Source organism: Aythya marila (assembly GCF_965140915.1).
Source record: "Aythya marila genome assembly, chromosome: 1".
Classification (NCBI taxonomy): Eukaryota; Metazoa; Chordata; class Aves; order Anseriformes; family Anatidae; genus Aythya; species Aythya marila.
In genome coordinates, this window is record NC_139042.1 from 136062760 (window position 1) to 136079754 (window position 16995).

A 16995-nucleotide genomic window follows, 5' to 3' on the forward strand; every position below is an offset into this window, starting at 1 on the left:
TCAGGGGACTGATCATGGGATAACAACCAATTCAGATCATTGTCTTTTCTCCAGCTAGGTGCAAATGGAAGCTATTAAGGTGTCTTGGACTCTTTTGCTTTGGCAAAACTAAAGACAGACAGATGACACGCTACAAAACTGGGTTAAGTGTAACATTTTTGCCCCCCAAAACTGGTATGGTTGCTTAGGCTAACAGGAGCAAGAACTTTGGTATAATTATGTAAATGGTAGTCAATGGAAAACACTAATAAAAAAGAAAACAAAAATTACAAAAGAAATAGGGCTTTAAAAAGGGCATCTAAAGAGGACAGGAAAGGACACTGTGTGTTTGCTAAGGGGGTTCTGCCCCAGTGAATGGGTTTGGAGACAAGGGGGAAGAAAAGAGGAATAAAACTGATCTTGGTTGTATCAGAAACCAAGCCACCCAACAGTGATTTCAACCACTCCTTGATCTACTTTTAAACATCCCCAGTGAGTGGCCTTTGCCACCTTCCTCCAAGGTGTGGTTTAACAAACATCTGAACTGATGTAATGTCTTACAGCTGTGACAGGGAGCATCTTGCTTCCTCTTGCCTGGTCCTGAGGACCTCTCCTCTTCTGTGGGCCTGCTCTGTTGTTAGTTGCCTCCTGGATGAGTCAGCCCAACCCACTAACCTACAGAAAACTACTTTTTGCCAGTATAGTGAAGCAAATTTTGATTCACTAAGGGGGCTGAAAAACACCAAAGCCCAAAGAAGGTAAATGGCAGGGCTATAGGCCTGAAGGAAGAGTAAGAGGAGGGAATGGGATTTTCTATTTTCAGTAATGCTGAGTGGCAACATTGGCATTATTCCAAAGGATTGCTCTGGTGCCCTAATACCAATAAAGTACAGTTATGAAGCCTGAGACACCTTGGTTTGAGGAATTGTTTTGGGGCCTCCCTCATTGGAGATAATTAAAAATCTGCCTGGACAGAGTCCTGGGCAGCCTGCTCGAGGTGGCCCTGCAGGAGACTGGGCCAGATGACCTCCAGAGGTCCCGTCCCACCTTGGCTGTTCTGTGATTCTGTGACTCAGTTTCCCCTCTTAAAATTAAGCTATGGCATGGCCCTTTAAAAGAAAAAGATGAATTTTAACTCTGTGTTGAAATGAGAATTTTCTTGGATCAAAAAAAAAAAAAAAAAAAAAAAAAAAGGTTCTTGTTTTTATTTACACCAAAGCACTTGTCTTAGAGCACAGTAATATGTAATAGCTAATCTAACTGTAAAATCTTAAGTGGAGAGACAGCACTGCCAGGCAATTAGGTGAAGTCAGCACACTCACACCCTTGGTTAATCTTAGCCTCATTTACCCTATGATAACATAACAGTGCCTCGTCTTCACCCCATTTTCTCAGTGGTGCAGGGAGCTCACTGCAAGTACACTGGTATATTGCATTAAAGGCTTTTTTTTTTAAAGATGACAGACCTGTTGACATGTGTGAGACTGACAGGGCACATTTTCTTTTGCATATCTTCAATGGGTAAACTCCTAGAATGTAAACATTTCGAAAAGAGACATACAGGGTAGGAATACAGAAGATAGATTTTTTTTTCTTTCTAGATTAATTGGAAATAAATTAAAGATATATTGAGAGAGCTGATACATTTGAAAATCCTAGTCAGGACATTAAACAAATATTTGTAGTACTGCTCCCCAGGATAAACAGCAAATATTTTGAGTTCTTTAGCAAATATTTGCAGGCATACATGCAGATGGATTAGGTAATCAAAGAAACTGCAATTGGGTAGCATGATTTAAAAAGATGTGAAATCTATGCAAAGTCTCTAATTAAATGTTCTTGTATTCTGCTTCTTGTACTTAGTTTCTTGTAGAATGGCACTTACTAGTTTTTCATGTCCCATTCTTGCTGCTTCCCAGTGGCTTGGGAACCTCTGGGGTCTCCAGCTATGGCTGTCAAAATATGGAACCCAAATAAAAACTGCATATAAACTCCGTGAGCAGCAAGTAGCTGATAGGAGAACATCTTCTGAATATTTGTTCCTTTGCATACTAACAGGATGAATTTGGTCTGCCAGTTCCTATAAAGTGTAGCAGCAGACTGAGTGTTACCTCAAGGCATGAACAGAAGGTGAAAGGGAGAAAATTATATTAATATAGGAAAGAATTAATAACAATTAAAAAAAAATAGGAGAGGACCCATAAATCAATTCAGTGAAAAACTGAATACCTGGTGACACTACTATACAGAAAAGCAGATTAGAAAGGCCTGCAACACACAGAATGCTTTGCTGTTGCCTTTTTTAAACTATATATCCAGATTTTTATCCTGGCACTCACTGCATTTGGAGCTAAGTGATCTGAGAAAATGAGGTTTCTTTGTGTATTTTTTCTTTAACAGGCAAGATATTACCTTAGGGATTATTACCAAAAAACAAATGATCAAACAAACAAACAAAAAAAAACCTGCACTAGATTTGGATCCAACTCTGAATGCAACAGGTTTTATTTCTCTCAGGTTCAGTATCAGATTATTTCCACAAGGTTTCCAGAAGCAAAGGAAGCGTTTCAGACACAGTTTCACTAAAGAGAGACAGGTCTAGCTGCACAAGGATCTGTCATGTGCAATACTGTTTACTTCTGTCTGTTTGTTAACCTCAGACTTCAGTGAGTCATGGTATTTTTACTGCAATACTATCCATTCCATAGGCTTTAGCACACTCCTCCACTTAATTATTAACAAAGTCCAAAGGTATCCACCCCTCTCCCACACAGATCTTCCAGCTAAACACAGCTCCATAAGCTCTTCTTATTTAAAGTTGTTCATTACAGTTTAGATAAATACAGTGTTAGCAGTGGATGCTTTGGTGTTGCTGAAATACTTCCTCTCCAGGTTTCTAAATTCAGAGAGTTTTGAACATCACAGCTCCTGCTGCTGTTTACATTCTTCACATCCAAGTAAAGAGGGCAACCCCATGTGCTGGTTCTAGACATCTACTGGTTTTGTTCTTCATCCATTTGAGAATCACCTTCTTTTTCAGGATTCCCTGTAGACACCTTCTAACAAAACAAGCTCTTCTCTCTCTTTCCTGATTCCTCAGCTCACCTGCTGCTGTCTTCTCCTCTGTTTCTCTGGTCAGGCCTGACCATGGTTTGGGGCCAGGCAGGTTTCAGAGGTACCACAGATGGAAGGAATCAGTCAGCATTCCTTCATTGCAGCATGACACCTCTCCGGTACATGGGGGATGTGCCAGGAATTAGGTCAGGAAATGATTCCTATTTCCTGCAGCTTTTAAAAATTATTTTTCAGCTGACCAGGCCTCCTGATCTGGTTCACAGCATGGCCCTGCAAAGAGCTGGTGGTGGGAAAATGGAAGGGTGATGCAGCATTGCATGAGGATAAGAAAAGGTAGGCCACAATATCAGAAAACTATGGTCTTTCTGCTGCTGGCCTCAGATGAGCCTGCCCTGAATGTTTGCAAATTATTTTGTCAAACATGTTAAGCCATTTTTGAAGTACTGTCTTGCTTTCAAAATGTATTTGGTAATTAATTATGATATTCACATGACAGAGCTGACTAATTTAAAGAATGGTGAGAAATATCTGAATGAGGACGTGAACAACTGAAGCGTGAAGCAAGAAGTGGCACCTGAAAAGCATCAGCCCAACTGCATGTATGCTTCTTTTGCTTAAAAATCTACCTAGTAGGCATGTAATAATTGTGAAGTGTGAAGCAAGAAGTGGCACCTGAAAAGCATCAGCCCAACTGCATGTATGCTTCTTTTGCTTAAAAATCTACCTAGTAGGCATGTAATAATTGAGCAAAGGGTCCCAAAATGAAATATATGTTTGTTCTTCATAAAGTGTTCTTCTAGCATATGCTCAAAATATCAGTCATGAATGCTGGAAAAGATGGGTGTAGCACAGTGGGAGTTAGTCATGGCCTGAAAACATGGTAGGAAAACAATTTAAGATGAATAGTTACTCAGCTAATTGCTTTGAGTAAGTCTCAGATTTCACACACCCTAGCACCCAACTCAAATTTTTTACTTGATACGATACACTTAAAATGACTAGGAAGAGAAACCCCTTGCATTAAGGATCTTGGAGCTGTGTAAAAGTGTGGTTTAGATGGGCTCTGGAAAATGCACTGCAGTGGATAAAAAGTCCTAGTAATGCCTGGTGTGTTTTCAACCTGCTTGCCACGTGCTGCCAATCTCAAAGCAGCATGCAACCTGTACTTTAATTGCCTCAGTTAAAAAACAAAATAAAAAAATCTGGGAGCTTAGCTTTAAACTCACCTTCAAAAGGAGCTTAAGCCAAGTCACTGGACTTTGCACCTAAACAAACATAAGTGCACATGATTCACGCTGAGTCTCCTTAGGTGCTCTGGCAATAACACAGCTTTTAAAATCACAGCATCTGCTTGCTAAATACATGTATTTATACCTTTGGTGCATGAAGAATGAAGTGTATGTGGTTAGTATGGAGGCAAACATAACTTCCAAGTTCAGTTCTAATTTCTGTGTCTGGACTGAATTACTTGCAAAGAGCTGAGATCATGGGAAGCATGACATTTACATTCACTTCCTGAACTCTGCATAATACATGAGCAAAGGCATAGAAACTATTGAACCTTAGATTAAGGCTACAACTAAAGCCAGACGAGAATAAATAAGTATTGACTGAAGTATGCTGGGAGAATTTACCACTTGGGGTGTACGCTAATCTAGGCATACGCACATGCTGCAGAGGTATATAAATGAATGCAGTATACTTTCTAAAGAAAACTAGGTATAACTTGGTAGTAATTGTATTGAGAAGCAAATTCCACCATGCATTCTTTTCTGCTTCTGTGTTTTGTCTTGCTCTTCGGGAAAAGTGTAGATTTTAGCATGATTATTAAGGGACAGCAGGCAGTGCACATGGTCTTATGGGAAAGAAGGGTTGAGAATTGGATGCAGCCATCAGAAAGAGGTACAGAGCTGGTGCAAATGCTGAAGAGGCTTGAGAGGGACAGTAAAGAATAGCTTTGACTGGAGAGTGGGAAGAATGGAGGCCAAAAAAAGGTGTTGCAACAATCAAGTAATGAATAAGATATGAAGCACAGTTATGGTGGTGATGACAGAGATTTTAAAGATGTCACCCAAGAAGAGAATCACGGCATGATAGATAAAACACTGAATGTGAAACAGAGACTGGAGAAAAAGAGGCAGCAAAGACTTCACTGAAAGAACAGAGCAAAAGCTGTAAGGAGTGAGAAGCCTGGAGAGGAAAAGAAACACTGTCTTTGAAATAGGAAACCTTCAAATAGTATTCAATCTGCTTAGTGAAACCGAAATGCATAGAAAAGGAGTCTTACACTGGATGAAGAAGGGATTCTGATGACATTGTAGGGTGCATTTCAGAAGCTGAATAACATAACAGCTGAGGGTTAGGAGTAATTGTTTTTTCCCATACACTGTTTTTAAGCTGATACTTTCCCCTACGGTTCCCCTGCAGTTGGGTCAAGTGTGAGCTTTCCCTCAGGAAGACCATGGTGGGGGCTGTTCATCTCCTCTCTTTCCATTTACCCTTAATGTGTGCATCCTTTGTTACTGTAAGAGAGGTGCTTGCGTACCACTAACAGCTTTTCTTCAAAAAAAAAACAACTTTTTTTCATTAAAATGGAGAAATGAAATGGTTACAGTTATAATGATGGGAGAACTATCATGTTAAAAAACAAACAAACAAAAATAACAAATCAACAAACGTAATTCCACAATTTTCTCATCAGAAGAGATGTACTGACATCTGGAATGTCTGATCTTGAGACTCTGACAAATAATGAAATATTTCACCAGCAAATAAGAGGTAATGGTAAAGTCACTTTCAAATATGGATAGAGATGATTTGAATGGCTGGGTCCACACTTTACATTGATGATATGTCATGGTAAACATCCATAATGAAAATTAAATATAAATAAAAACTTTAATCCCTTATTTTGTTGAAAAATTAAGCCTTGGTTTAGGCTAAAAATAATCCAATATATAGAGAGTTTTGTGGAAAATTAGACTTGTGTAAACCTGTAACCTGTACCCTGGTTCTCTTCAGAACCTGTCAAATTAAAATGAGGCACATGAGCCTGAGATGATTTATCTTAAACCTGTTAATTTACCTGACATAGAACTTTGTTCTAATCCAGCCCAGAGACCTGCATCTAAAACCAACCAGCGTGCTCTAAAACAGCAACAAAACCCAGCAGCACAGACCTTTCAGTAAAACAACTGCTATGCTGGGACAGGGCTTCAGCAAAAAAAAGATCAGGATGGGCATGTCACAGCTCTCCTCTGTTTCAACAGCTCCTTTGCTTGTTTAAGTGGGTTGATTTGGAGAGAGAACTGCTCTTTTAACAGTAATCTCCCTACCATATATGCATATAAGCTATGTATTTAACTGAAAGAAATCACGGCATCATCTTCCATTCATTATCACTTGGGACTTTTGTCTTTGAGCTATTCCGACCAATCACAAAGGGGCAGGATTCAGCCTGAACAAAAATATGCATAGAAAGTCTTAAATTACACTCAAAAGTTTTTATATACTTGGTAGGGACTTCTGTTCATGAAGCTTGCTCTTGTGAGAGCCTGGCCACTTACTTTAATAATTCAGTAATATTAAAATAATTTCAATTGAATAAACAGTAGTTCAGTAAAACTTTTGTAGTCACATAAAGAGAAACTGAACCACGTATGTGCTATTCCACCTTATGAAACGCCGGATATGCTGTTTTTCTGTTCAGATAAATACCTAAATGGGAAGCCCCCATTTTACTTCTTATCCTGACCTTGTTAGGTAAGCCTTTCGTGATGACACAGCAAAACTGAGGCTCATCGTCTGTTAAAATTCCTATCACTGGATCAGCAAGAGAAACCACAGCAAATATTTGAGCGCAGGGGCAGCCCACTTCCTGCATGTCACTGGGAGCTGGAGGAGGTGGTAAAGGCACAACGAGCTTTTGCTGTTCTCGTCCGTTTCCCAAAATTCTGATCCACAGTCTGGCTGAATCTGCTCATCTCCTTCCACATAGCTGTTACAAAACTTCCTGCCTGTTGTTTAACAACCAAACAGGCATTTTTGTTTTACAAATGAAAACATTTTATTACAGAAATGCTGTGTGTGACCTCTGACAAAACCAGCTGGATGCTGAAAAGATGGAAAATCAGCTACTGCACAAGTCTGACTGCTTGTTTCACAACTGTCAATCTGTTCGGCAACACCAATATGGTTATTGCATATTAATAGAATATAACAGTAATTAAAGCTTATTCCATCTAAAAGCCTGGTAAATAATCTAATTTCAGATTTCTAAAAGCTTGCACATTTAAGTAGCTAATGGGTGTTTACAACATTTAGTATGTTATTAAGATTCAAACTGCGATACAGATTTATGCAAGGTACACACAAAAATCACTTTCAGCACCAAAGGAATCAATCTGGTCTCCTGGATAATACTTGAAATGTGGGATACATTTTCCTTCTTTACTGCAGATACGGTCTGCAACACCAGCCACTTACATGGACAAAACATACACAACCTATTGAAAGGAAAACATTTCCAGTGTAGGGCTGAGTAGAGTTCTCCTCCATGTCTTGGATATTGTGGTCCTCTTCACTGACTGTGCTGCAGATGGAGGCTGCTGTGATCTTGATTGTCAGTAAGCATGCGGTGGGGAACCTGTAGTTTGTCAACAGGAAACAGCCCACAGATCATTTTAAATTTCAATAAATATTTTCATGGTTTTACTGAATTGGGGATCACATTATGTGTGACCCAGTACGAGATGAAGATTTCTTTCTTTCTTTCTGAGAATTTCACCGTAGTGCTTGTCATCTCCAAGACCAGTAGTAGTCGCATGCATGTGGACAGACCACCTAAAGCTAGTTCACTGTAGACACTTAGTGCCCTCACTCTCCACAGCTTCCTTAACACAACAAGAGGGGAAAGAGTTCTGTTTTTAAGAGCTGATCAAGTACCCAATCTAAACAATATGTATTTGTAATTGTACAGAAACTCATTATGTTTGGATATATTGGGGGGAGGAGGGAAGGTAGGGACAGGGAGAACAAACAGAAACAAAAGCATACAATACAAAGCTCATCTGCTCAGATAAGATCTTTTATAGTCCCTGATCCTCGTTATCAGCTGAGCTCTCTTACACACACACTGTGAGGAAATATGTAGGTGTTAAAATTAGGAATTAACTTTCTAAACCGGCTGATTCTTGCAGCATTGGGTGTTGGCCTGGTTTAGGATGGAACTTGGAGCAGCACGACTGGTTGTGAAGTCAGGCTGTGACCAAAACCACTTTGAAGAAGCCTTAACTTACTATAAATGTGTCAGCATTCCTTAGCTTCAGTTTTCTGCTGTTAATAGTGCCTTTTGCTACTTTTCACTGAGACATGCCTTCTGGGTGTTTTCCACCCTCTTTTCATTGCTGTTTCTGTAGTGAATGCTCCAGCATCCAGGTCCAAGTGCTTAACCTAGCGGCTAAGAAATGTACAGAACCGAAGATGGCCCAGATAATCTCGGAGGTCTCTTCCAACCTTAATGATCTATGGTGTTTGCTGCAGTAGGGTGTCTTCAGTGCAGAGCTCTTTCCTTCCATTCTGGTCCCATTTCTGTTTTCTGAGCTATCATAAAGTGTGATTCTATGCAGTAAAAATAAGCAGAAGCCCCGTGTGCATGTGCGATACAAGTAAATGAACTTCCTGTTGTAAATGCATGAAACAGGCTGTGTTCTCTCCTCCTGACATCCCTGTCTTTAGCTACTACAGCCAGTAATGAGTGAGAACATGAAAATAAAAATGTAGTTTACTATTTAAAAAGTAATCTAGTGATTTTTTTTTCTGTAGTGATAACCACAACAATTACGAGGATAATCGAGAAACACGGTATGCATGGAGCAGTGAACAAGCAGAAGGGGGATAAGCCAAACCACAGCGCTTGCGGCTTGTGCTACCTTTTGAGGATTTACGAGAGTCAAGAAATCAAAGGCCTTCACACAGCTTTCCTTGGGCTTTTATTCAAGGGGTGTGTGTGTGTGTACCAAGTGCTGCCTGGGATTAATTCCCAGTACACCAAGCCCCTCGGGGCCCTCCTCGCCCTCCCTGGCCCCCACACGGCCGCCGGGAGCGGGGGGTGGGCACACCGAGCCGCCCGCGCTGCGCCCGCCCGCGCCGCTCTCCCCTCCCCGCGCCCAGCCAATGGCGCGCGCCCGCGGCGGGAGGTGTGTGCCGCGACCTCACTTCCGGTACCTGTCACCCCGCCGCCGCCGCCGCTGTTCGGGCTCAGGACGCGGCGCCGCCGCCCCCCCGCCCTCAGCCCCCCGCCCCCCCCACGGGCAGCGGCCGTTGGGAGGCGCCGCCATCGCGGCCGGGCCCCGCCCCCCGCGCCCATGGGCGCCCGGCGGCCGCGGGCGGTGGCAGCGCCTCCACGGGCGGCTGCGGGCAGGGCCTGAGCACGGTACGGGGCGGCGGGGGGCGCCCGGCCGGGGCCGGAGGGTGGGATTGGGCTGGTCTGAGTTGGGCTAGTTTGGGTTGGTCGGGTTTAAGTTGGCTTGGTTCAGTTCGATGGGGTTGGTTTAACTTGTGTTGGATTAGTTTGGGATGGGTTGGGATGGTTTGGGTTAGTTTGGGATAGTTTGGGTTGGTTGGGTTGGTTTGCTTTAGTTTGGGATGGTGTGTTTGGTTTAGTTTGGGTTGGTTTGGTTCAATTTGTTGGTTTTTTTTTTTGGGGGGGGGGGATTTGGGTTGGTTTGGTTTATTTTGGCTTGTTTTGGGGGGAGTTGGCTTGGGTTGGTTTGATCAGTTTGGTTTAGTTTGGATTGGTTTAGTGTGGAGATGAGGGGACACTTCTTCACAGTGAGGGTGATAGAGCACGGGCACAGGCTGCCCAAGGAGGCTGTGCAGTCACCTTCTCTGGAGACATTCAAAACTCACCTGGATGCCATCCTGAACAGTGTGCTCCAGGTGATCCTGCTCAGTGGGGGGTTGGAGTGAGTGATCTCCAGAGGTCCCTTCCAACCCCAGCCATTCTGGGACACAGTGATTTTGTGGATGGGTTGGGTTTGAATTGGTTGGGTTTGATTTAGTTTGGTTTTACTTCATGTTACTGCCATGTTCTGCTGCTGGGCTGTATCCTGGGGGTCCAAGGGCAAGCAGGGGCATCCCTGGTGTTTGAGGCTTGTGTTTCTAGACCAAAAACCAATTCTGGAAACTTCAGGGAGGCATCAGGGTGCTGGGACTCAGGGAATAGAGAGATAGGAGGTGATGTCCTGGCACACAAGGTGCCAGCTTGGTGCTGTCCTGTCGCCTCGATGTGGCCCATTTGAATTGCCTGTCCCGTTTGGGAACCAGATGGAGGATTTGTACTTGGAGGTTGCCATGGCTTGGCTGGTCAAGGTGTGCTTTTTTCATGATCAGAGCAGGATACCTGTGGAGCAAGGAGTGGGTCTGTGGGAGCTCCCCCTGTATTGACTATTGTTGGTTTGACAAGCAAATTGTGTTTCCTGATGGTCCCTCCCAGGCTGTCCACTTGCCGTCTGAAAGGCAGGTGGAAAAGATAACGTTCAAACAGAAATGGAAAGAAGTGTTACAAGGTCTCGCCTTGTGTATTCATATTAAGATTAGCACAGTCTCACTGGCATGAGTAGCTGCTCCTAAGCTCTCAGATAAAAGCCATATGAGTACAGGCATTGTCAGCCAGGATTATCTGGACTAACAATGTTTGGCACTACAGTGGCATTGGATGCCTTAGTAGTACTTCACAAATAAAGACGTTGCATAAGTTTTGCTGGGACAGAAAGGTTTAATCAAACTGTGCTTGTGTTACAGAACGTGCACTGACTTCCCTAATAGCATTGAACACAGATTGTAGGGTTGTGATTCACGTGGTCTTTGCAGGTAGCAAAACTGAAAAGTGTTTCACTTAAAAGCTCTGAAGTGCTGCCCTAACACTGAGTATACCTGGTCTCATGCTGAAACTGACGGCAGCGGTGCTTCATGTGATGTGGTCACAAGCCTACGCTAAGCTAAACCAGTATCATAACCTTTGTTAGTTGGCATTAGCTGTCCATCCAGCAGCCCTTGGCTCTCAGATACCTTTCGTGGCAACTTGTTGGATTTTAAGTAGTGCAAGGTATTGTTTCAGAAGGATGAGTGTGTGCCCAGACCTTATCAGAGGTTTGTACAACTGTGTGGCCAGCATGCTCTCTTGCTTTTCCCATGTTTGGAAGGAGCACTTGACATAGTCCAAAAAAAAGTTCTTATCAATCTGCTGATGCCTTGTATTGACTCTCATCCTGTACATTCACGCGGCATAGAGAGTCTTGCTTGCCTGTGATAATCTTGTACATCTTGAAAGCCTTTTTCTCTTTTGCAGTTCAGTTTTGCTGTTGTTGCTTTTTTAATGTCTTCATTTTCTGTTCATGCCATTCAAAATAGTCCTCTCACAGGGAATTATGAAATCTAAAGTAAAGAATAGGGGTTGCACTTCTGTTGAGATTTTTGTGTCATTATGTTTTTAATATTTTGTGTTCAGTGTTACAAAAGCATTAGAGAAGATAGTGTCCTACAGCACAGTAGGATAAGTGGCCTAGGATATTCATCTTGTTCTAGAAATTGGATTACAGTGTTCACTGTTTACCTGAAGTGATCAAGGAGGGCAAAGAATTGTGTGTTTTTTTTTTTGTTGTTGTTTTTTTTAATTCTCGGCTTTTAGAAGAAGTGCTTTCTTCAAAATTGTAAACAGGGCTTTTTTCTTGTTTACGTTGCCTTGGCTTACATGCTGTGATTTCAGTTCCTAGTTGTCTCTCTTGCAACTGGAATATTTATTATGAGACGAGGAAGAGAATGCCTTACTTGTCTGGGAAAATAAACAACGTTGAATTTATATCTATTATAAATATGAACATGTTCTTACAGCATTCATGAATTTTAACATTTTTAATTTAATCTGTCTGCTCTTGCAAAATCTCCCTAAATTTGTTTTGTTTTTTTTTTTTGAGTTGAGTGGACAGGGGAGTCAACTTAATCAAAACAGTATTTATTTTTATATAGCTATGTATGTGCCTTTTTTTTTCTTTTTTCTTTTTTTTTTTTTTCAATATGGGCCTTGTAAAGTATGTAACAATAAAATCTCTCCCTTTGCAATTGGCCTTTCAAGTACCAACCACACCCCAAAGACATCTTGTGGGACATATGTGTGTACCTCAGGATCCATAACAGTCTGTCTGCATAAAGACTTAGACTTCTGTGAGAACGCTTCTTAGGAGTAAAAGTATTTTGTTTTATAACAGATAATTAAAATACCACAGGGCTTTGACTGAGGTGGTCTTAACTGAGGGATTTTTATTTTGTTTTGTTTTATTTTATTTTATTATTTTATTTTATTTTTAGCATGAAGAAAAAAGCTTGGAATGATATTGGCATGTACCAGTCACGGAGCCTAGTTAGCTGAATGTCATTGTAGTCCTTCTGTAAAACTTAGTGTTGTATTTACAACCTCAGCCATTTAAAAAAACGAAACAAAACAGGTTTAGCTCAAGTGAAGTGACAGTGTTGTTTTTTCTGAAGAGATGTGAATACAAAAAAACAGTACATTATATGATATCAGTATAAAGTTAGATTAGTAAGCTATGGGAAATCTTGTTGACTTTTTTTTTTATTTTAAAGAAAGAATGTTGGCACTTTTTTATTAATGAAGAGACCCTTGTTATCGCCAATGTGCACGTGAAATGGAAGGGTAACATATGGAAAATGGCTTCTGTTTCAACCTTGCAAGATGCTGCGTGAAGTGGTGAGTAAATACATGGACTGAGAATTACCTTGGCAATATTTTTGTACAACTAGAGAAGAAAAAAATCAGCAGTACAGTTTCTGTAAAGAGTGATTAATGTGTAGCCAACTGACAAGGAAAGAAATCTGAGCAAGATGTACAAACAAATAGTTGACAAACGAAAGGTGGCACAATCAGGAGAACAGTGTAAGTAATATTTCCTTATGTTGTAGCGTCTGTTGCTGTGTTGGACTTTTACATAGAAGGAAGTTGTGTATAGGCGCTACCCAGTAGAATTCTTAATTAGATGAATTCTTAATATTTTATAAGTTTTTAAAAGTGTTTAAGAGTGTTCAGCATCTCACAGGACCAGGTCTGTAAAATGCTGAATAGACACTGAGTGAAAAAGTAGTTATCCTGTAAGATAAAGCTCTAAATCATCTCTATGCTCAAAATAAAAGTGATTGTTAGAAACTAAAATCTCTCTCTTAAAAGCATAATATCTGGCATGTTTTGAAAACACTAAATAGATATTTAGCAGATTGTTGTGTGACCAGATTGTATGTTGCATTGAGATGTTGCCAAATGTGATTCTGCTTCCTCATACCAGTTCTAATGGTTTCTGCTTATGAAACAGTATTTATTTATAAGTGCATTGCATGTGTCTTTTAAATATCTAGGAAGTATAATTTCTGTGTCCAGCAAAGGGCTTCTTTTGCACAGATTAATACAAATTGTAAAATACAATTCACTGGTAATTCTAATCCTGATACAGGCTTAAGTTGTTACGTCACTGGTTTATGTGGTTGCTTGCTGTGTTTTAAAGTGCTGTAAGCATGATTTATTTATTTTTGTACATTGCAGATTGAAAGATGAGAACAAGCAAACAGGATAGTTTGTTGCAGTATTACATTCATTAAATTTATTGTTTTAGTTCAAGTTCAATGATACATATGGAAACACTAACAATATGAAAAATATTTGCAAGCATTTGGAAAATTACCTATCCCTCTCTAGAAATGTTGATATACAATCATATGGTTTTATTTATTTATGTATTTATAAACTAAAAAAAATATTCACTTAAAGTTCCCAAATGGTGAAAGAAACATGGTTAAAGATGCATCTGCCCTGAGTAGCAACTCAGTGTTGCTACTTGGCACTTAGCAGCTACTGAAGTTGTAAGGTTTTTTTGGCATTTGGTTCCAGCCAGCTGACATGCATGTGAAAGCAAGTTAGTCCACTGTTTTCAGATTTCAGTAGTCCAGTTTGTTGGTAAGTAGGTAAAAGGAAACCAGAGCTGATGTTCAGTGTGCAACTAAATTGCTGGCTGGGTAAATTGTTGTTCATCCAAATATGTATGAAATCCTGGAGCTGAGAGCATTTACTGTTGTGAGTAGCTTGGAGTATGATGTATTTTGCATGGAAAAACGTTATCACAGTCTGTCCTAATGTTATTTAGATTTAACCAAAAAAAAAAAAAAAAAAGAATCAAACTATTCTGTCAAGGTTTTGATGCAGGTCTTACTGTCTTAATGGTTATATCTACACATCCAGCACAGCTCTACTGTCTGAAAAATTTCTAATATCTGCATGTAGACTTGTATTGCAGTTTTGGTTTTGTTACATAAATAAGACTGTACATGCCTGTTTCATTTTAATTATTTACTAGAAATTACTGATACAGCAATTCACAGAAGAAACTGTTGAATTTAAACTATAATGAGAGTGTTCACATGGTAAGAACTTTTGTCTATTAGCAAAATCTCTTTGAAAGTGAAGACTTCAATTACTGTTGATGCTTCCTATTTGCCTGTTAGTGTTGCTGCTTCAGCAAGAATGTTATTAAGTGCATGACATTAGAGTCATAGTGCAGGCTCATATAAAAGATAACATAGCATCCTCGTGTATTTATTCAACATGTATGGAAAATATTCCCTGGAGTAGTTAAATTGAAAAATATAGTATGAAACAACTTAGATTTGAGGGTGGAAAGAGGGAGAAGATGAGAGTTTTGTCAAGAAGGGCTGGTTTAAAGACTCCTGTTTTTATTGCCAGGCAGTGCTTGCTGGCATTCTTTGCAATGGGGCCAAGGAATGCTCCATTACAGCAGTCCACAAATCCACCCACTCTTATGTGTTGCAGTGCACGGGTCATAGTGAATATTGTGGGCTTGTGGGCAGTTTTCAGGGGAAGACAACAGGAGCTACACATTGCCAGCTTAAAAATGTTTCTCATGGAGGCTAGAATTATATTCATGATGAATGTTAGTAGTCCTACAAAAAAATGGAAAAAATAACCAGCATAGGTATGCACAGAATACCGGACAGTGATGTTTAGTCGGCAAAGTTGGAAATGGTTAAATGTGACTTTTCAAATCTTTTTCTTAGCCAGTAGGTAAACATCCAGTTTGGAGTATGTTTGCTGTATTACTGGGTTTTCCCAGGCAAATTTGTTTTAAATGGAAGATGCTGTATGAATGCAGTTTCACTAGAAAAGAGCGATGTAAACGGGAGAACATTCTGTCTGTGGTAGTTTCTGACATGGTGGTTATTGAAAATTTTGCTCAGTGGCATAAAGTGTAGTTATACTGTTAAGCTGTATATACCTGAAACTTAAAAATGGTGCAGTGTGTGTACTCGTATTGCACGTAGCTGCCCACAGAGAAGAGCATGTAAGAATTTTGAACTGTTTATTACCTCTGAAAATATTTTTTAATATTTTATTTATTATTATTCTTATCCACTGTGGAACAAAAGACTGCTGTGTGGAGTTACACAGGCCAGACTGACTAGAAACAAGTCAGGTAGCAGCTTTAGAAAACATATAGGTAAGGGACAAGAATAGTTTGCAGCTCAGAATACTGCTTTTGAAAAAAAGCAGCAGCTGTACTTTTTGTGTACTGTGCTTCCATAGAGATGTGGCTGTACATAAACAGGCCAATGTTTTCAAGCAGCTGCCAAATTCTCAGCTTTTAAATGTATGTTTTGGGCACCTGATTTTCAGTGTACTGAGCTGCCATAATTCTGTTACAGGGAATTGCATTTTCTCAATATTATAAATTCTGTTGAAGTTCAATAGTGATTATCCTTGAAGAAGATAGAAGAGTTTAGTTTGCAGCTATCAGTCATTTTATTTCTCTTCTACCTGATATGTGGGTATGAAAAAAGCAGAATCAGCTGTCCCCTCGCTGTGTTGTTGCTGACAGCCCTGCAAATACGAAATTTGTAGTGAGAGGTGTGGTTGCACATCACGGCCTGATCTGATCCAGCAACTGTTGTTAAAGATCAGACATGCTCTCTCTTCATGCTTCTTTCCTTTGCTGCCAGCCACGTGGATGCCAACCTTCCTTCCTTTCTGCTGCCCTTCAGTGAGTCCGTTCAGCTATCTCAACCTATTTACATTTTTCCTGCATTATGTTTCTACCAGTTTAATGAGCCAGATTTTTTCACTGAGGCTGTGTCTATACTAGGTAATAAAATATGCTGGGGATTGTTCTCTGGACCCAGAGCGAAGTGGCAATACCTCACACACCTAACAGCCTTCTTCCCAGAACAGATAGCTGTTTCCTTAACCAGGCCTGGGCATTTGGTTGGGAGAATGCCAAGCTGCTGTGGGCCCAAATGGTGTCAGAGAGAATGCTAACATGTATGGCTCAAGCCTGAGCTCTGACCCTGGTTTATTTACTCTTATAGATGTGGCCAGAGAGGTCAGACAGTGCGGGAGCCAGCCCAAAGGTAGGCTGGAGTTACGTGGCTGGAAATGAAGAGGGGAGAGTAAAGGCACAAGACTGACAATGTCAGAGCTACGGCAGGGATATCCTTTTGATGTCATGGAGCTATTAGTTACTTAAGCTGGCTGTACTCTTAATGCAACTTTATTTTGCAACCCGAAACTTCTGTGTGGCTCTGCAGAGGGCTGTGAGTGCTGTCCCCCTTGTAACTGCTTTCTCAAAGTTCTATTCTGTCAGCTAAAATGTCTTACAAATTAAATTCAAACTAATATATGAAAGTATATGTGGGATTCTGTAAACAAAATTTCTTGTCCTGACTGTTTCGTTGGTCTGTTGGTTGTTTCTGTCTTTTTTTTTTTTTTTTTTTTTTTCCCCACCTTGCTGTAATTCAGTTTCTTCCTTGTTTTTTTTAAAAAAAAAAAAAAAAAGGTGGGGAAGTGAGGTGGAGTAGCAGGCAGGCAGC

General features: G+C 40.5%; 1 protein-coding gene across 3 annotated transcripts in view; it reads left to right on the forward strand.

The window, feature by feature from the left end:
* The first annotated feature begins 9306 nt into the window (after positions 1-9306).
* The window catches only part of PPARA (peroxisome proliferator activated receptor alpha), a 37254-nt gene continuing 29565 nt past the window's right edge, over positions 9307-16995 (forward strand). For all 3 annotated transcript variants that reach the window (XM_082767294.1, XM_082767295.1, XM_082767293.1), the window contains exons 1-2: positions 9307-9487; positions 12697-12820. The gene's annotated coding sequence lies outside the window, so the exon portion shown is untranslated. The remainder of the gene's footprint in view (positions 9488-12696; positions 12821-16995) is intronic.